General features: G+C 38.0%; 1 protein-coding gene across 7 annotated transcripts in view; it reads left to right on the top strand.

Annotated features, from left to right (window-relative positions):
- LOC106870248 (zinc finger protein 474) overlaps positions 1–5127 on the top strand; it is a 162360-nt gene that overhangs the window by 61752 nt on the left and 95481 nt on the right. For 2 of the 7 annotated variants that reach the window (XM_052973221.1, XM_052973219.1), the window contains exon 2: positions 4875–4945. The exons of the other annotated variants lie outside the window; for them this stretch is intronic. The gene's annotated coding sequence lies outside the window, so the exon portion shown is untranslated. The remainder of the gene's footprint in view (positions 1–4874; positions 4946–5127) is intronic. 7 annotated transcript variants of the gene reach the window in all.

The raw sequence follows: 5127 nt of genomic DNA, 5'->3' as shown, positions 1-5127 counted from the left end.
AGAGAGAGAGAGAGAGAGAGAGAAAGTAAGGATTATTTGCCAACACAATGGGGCAGTCCTAATTAGGACGAATGTTACTGTTATTTAGCCCCAGGAAACATCGTCTCCAGCGGGTTATCAACGCACTATCGATATTTTCGAACAAGGGAGCTTAGTGTCCCCACTCAGCTCAGAACAATATGTGTATACCAATGGTTTCTGGGTCACTTCCTTTTACCAACACAGAATAACTGCTCGGCTAGAGATGGCGACACTAAATTCTTGTTAGAAATATATACTCAGCTCCCTTGTTCGAAAATATAAGGACACAGATAGTAGATGAGTGGATTATCAAAGCTTTACAGTTAACCCACAACCGCTAGTTAGTGCTATTGAACGCTGACCAAAACTTGGTACATCATTTTGCTCCTTAGAAGTGATAAGAAACAGATCGAGTCGGATAGCATTGATTACCAGAAAGGCATCCTTCAGGGTGGTAGCCTGCCAGTGTCTTCTCATTAAATCCACTATCATACCTGCTCACAACACATAGTGACCAGAGAAATGGATCCAGAAGTATTCCTCATCTTTTCTTTGTCGACGACCCGAAACTGTATGGGCCAAATATCAAATTCTCATAAATAAAAATAGTTGGATCTTATAACCCAACTTTCTACAGACATCGGGATGAAATTTGGTGAGTCTAAATGTGCATTTTGATAGTAAAACATGGAAAAGTTGTACCCTTCCCTGAAAGTCTAAAATTGAATGGCTTGACAATACGACCTCTACCGTCAGGGGACAATTTTAGGTATCTCTGACTAGATGAGAATGTCAGATATGATGGATCCGTAAATAAGTAGAGGACCAGAAATGAGCAGTACCCCAGGAGAGTAAAAAGAATGGTCATCAAAATTGGTCATCAGAACTCTCAGCTTACAACAAATACAACCCACATCGCCTTTGCAGTGCCTGTCCTCACACCTGACCTTCTGAAGTAGTCACTATAAGAACTCAATGAGATAGATGTCGAACTAGCAAGCTGCTCAGTGTTACAGGAAACTTAAATATCAATGGAGCTGCAGACAGGCAAAGAAAGTGACTGTGGTCTCAAATCTGTATTGATGTTATATGAAGCACATACTGAGACACTGAAGCAACATCTGCAGCTGAGGAAGGAGACCAATATCTATCTTGCTAAAGTTTGTGACCAAGGAACCAACAGCATGATTAAGATAGCTAATGAAGTTGAGGAGAGGCATGAAATAGGAATTGATACAGTTCTCTCCACAAAAAGTATTGGTAAAATCTATTTATCAGAGTAACAGAAATCTATTTATCAGAGTAACAGAAAAAATGAACCACTTCACTGAAAAGATAGCACATGGATGTTTGGCATGTAAAACAAACCATAAAAGGGATCGATCATATTAACAGCTTGGCATAGAGTACCGACAAGTTTATGACATCCTACTTTGAAGGCTACATCCATGCAATCTAAGAACAAGAGATCACCAAGTACCTAAAACATAAAAGGTAGAAAACGTCTATAGACAACAAATGTAGGCTTTTCACATTTTTGCCAACTGTGAGAGAATGTCTTCCAGATATTATCTTCCCATAAGGCATTATAAGGTGGTCAGTACGGTCTGGGACAGGACAGCAAAAAAGAGAATACTTACAAACGAAGTTGACCATATTGAGACCAATGGGTCAAAAGAATACTGGTGGAACTAAAACTTAAAACATTCGTCAAGTTAAAACACAACCGGCTGATATCGTTGTGTAGGACCACAAAGTCAAAAATGTTCTGTTGTGGAAATCAGCTGTCCCTAGACACGAATATGGTTAGAAGAATACAAAAGAAAGAGAACATCTATGGACTATAGACCATTGATAAAGAATTTGCAATTCCAGTATCCAAGATACACTTTCAACTTCATATTCATTATTATTGGAGCAACAGGATACATACCAACCAGTCTGGAGCAAAGTATGGCTGAACTTAGATTCTTGGGGAGAGAATGTAAATCCTTAATTCATACGCTACAAATGATCAAGATATCTGGGACTCTAAGAATCTGCAATACTTTCTTAAGATTTAAAAGGTGACTATTAAATCAAGATACTTTCTTTCACAACCTTACTACCATGTCGGTCGCCGACCAGAATTTACTCTAAATTAAAAAGAGAAAGACAAGAACACACATAACATACATACATACATACACACATAGCAACATCTTCATCAATGACTTGACTGTTTCCCCCATATCTGACGAAAAATGTTACAGGTATCTAGGGGTAGATGAAAACATATCTTACAATGGCATTTGTAGCAAAACACGTATCACTAGAGAATATTACAGCCGAATAAAGAAAATTTGGACCTCAGAACTCTCTGCATTCAATAAAACAGTGGTCCACAATGTGTTTGTAATTCCAGTACACAGACCAACATTTGAGCTGCTTGATTGGACACTTGATGAGATGTGAGCCATTGATGTGAAAATCCGGAAAATTGTAACAAGCACACAAATTTTCCCCAAAACAGTGACGTAGACTGCATCTACCTAAAACGAAAACAAGGTGGCAGAGGCTTAACATCGATCCAAAATGCCTTTGAATGTCGTATTACATCCCTTCGGCAACATCTTTTAACCACTAAGTATCGAAGTGCATCCCGTGACCAAGTTTGCATACATGAGGCTGATAACATAATAAAACTTGGAAGGCATTGCTTGAGCAACATTCCTTGTCTGATAACCTTAAATACAAGCCCAAAGAAATCGCAACGTATCATCAGATGAAAGGATGAGACTATATGGGCAGAAGACTTGGTATGCTAGTGGAAAGCTCTGAGATGATAGTAACATTGAACCTCAAAGCAGTCTCTCATGGACAAATAACCGGATTCCTACCTCCCACTTTCAAGGGTATGTGTTTGCAATCCAGGAACAGGAAATATCAAGCAAATACCTGATGCACAAAAGGGATGGAGATGCAGGAAAATCAGTAAAATGTGACAACCGATGTAGAGTTTGTGGAGTTAACATCGAAGATATCACCCGCATCATAAGCAGTTGTCCGAAAATGTCATCACGGTATTATCTACCGATGAGATATGTTGTAGCTAGGACGCTCTATGATGAAATCCGTCGGAAGGATAACGTCGAGGACAAAGAAATAAGAACCCACAGTATGGTAGAAGCCATAGCCACTCATAATAAAAAGGAGTACTGGAGAAATGTCCCAGTGAAAACCTCAATAAAATGTAAGCTCAACAAACTTGATATAATGATTTGGGGTAGAGAAGAGAAACTGTGTACAGCTGTTGCAATTAGCTGTCCAGCGGATGTTAACATGAAGCTGAAGATCAGTGAAAAAGGGAACACCTACGCTGAACTATTGAGAAATCTGCAACTGCTCTATCCAGATTACAAGTTCAGGTTTATACCTGTAATTATTGAGGCCCTGGGATATGTAACACACTGCCTAAATACCAATCTTGATAAATTAGGCTTCTTCTCAAAAGCAGAAAGGAAAAAGGTAATTCGAAGATTACAGATCCAATCCATCACTGGAACTGTAAAAATCTGTAAAACTTTCCAGAAGTTTATCATTTCAGTATATATGAGCATATCTAGATATACAACTATATGCATGAGAATACATAGATAAAGCAAAACATACAAATCTGCACATATACATACATACATACATACATACATACATACATACAAAAAAACATACCCTGTTGTTGATGTTGAAATTCCAATGAAGGGTCCTTGAATCTAGGTTAGAAACCGGCTCTTTCTCTATTGCAAGAAATCTTGAAATAAAACTGAGCAATGGTATGCATACATACATACATACATACATACATACATACACACAAACTTGATATTTGTTGTGTCTCTTTGCGTTCTAAGTACAAATCACTCTGCTGTAAGCATTCAAGTTAGGTTTCTGGTTTTAGGATGATCCTGCCTTTCTCCACCACCTGTGTCAGGGCCCAGTATAAGATCATAAGCATTGCATTTCCTTTTAACTAAAAGATAAAACACACACACACACGTTTATATGCATACTCACATTGTTTTGGTGTGTATATTCATACATACATACATATATACATACATATATACATACATACATACATACATAGGCGTGACTGTGTGGTAAGAAGATTGCTTCCCAATCATATGGTTCTGGGTTCAGTCCCACTGCGTGGCACCTTGGGCAAGTATCATCTCCTTTAGCCTCGGGCCGACTAAAGCCTTATGAGGGGATTCGCTAGTTGGAAATTGAAAGAAGCTTACCGTATATACATGTATATATCTGTGTGTGTGTGTGTGTGTGTGTTTGTCTCAAGACCGTTTGACAACCAATGCTGGTATGTTTACGTCCCCATAACTTAGCGGTTAGACGATAAGAAACCGATAAAATAAGTGTCAGGTTTTAAGGGGAAAATCTGCTGGGGTCGATTCGTTTGACCAAAATCCTTCAAGGTGGTGCCCCAGCAAGACTGCAGTCTAATGACTGAACCAAGTAGAAATAAATTTAAAAAAAAGGATATATATATATATTTATAAGCACGAAGTTTTGTCAATGAACAAGTCGCGGTTTCAGACCGAGGAAAATATTTGGACACAAATTAAATTTAAACGTTGAAATGAAACTAACGGTTTTTGTGTGTTCTTAAATGACTTATAAACATCTTCCATGCAATAATTGTTCTTGTTTCATCACACGATCTCAGATCAAGTCGCTTGCTATGCAAGTATATATTGTGATGTAGTGTTCTACTTCGTTAAAAAGTAGTTAAATATGAAATTAAATCTTGCAATATATAAAGTGCTATGGGTATATCTTTTATCTCTTACCTGTTTCAGTCATTAGAGTGCGGCCATTTAGCAGTCATATATCGGCATTTTGATACCCGGCGCAAATCATTCTGATACAGGTAACTCTTTTCCAATATCCAGATGGCTTCCAGTTCTCCATGTCAGCTGACTTTTTCTCAGCTGCAACTTTAGTCATTATACTCTCCAACGGCGTTGACTTGCTCATCAATATATCAAGCTGTTCTTGAAAAAAAAAAGAGGAAACATAAATCGTCAAATTTAGTCAAACACCCAATATATA

The sequence above is a fragment of the Octopus bimaculoides genome, chromosome 15 (assembly GCF_001194135.2).
Source record: "Octopus bimaculoides isolate UCB-OBI-ISO-001 chromosome 15, ASM119413v2, whole genome shotgun sequence".
In the NCBI taxonomy this organism is placed as follows: Eukaryota; Metazoa; Mollusca; class Cephalopoda; order Octopoda; family Octopodidae; genus Octopus; species Octopus bimaculoides.
This window is presented reverse-complemented; position numbering and strand designations above follow the sequence as displayed.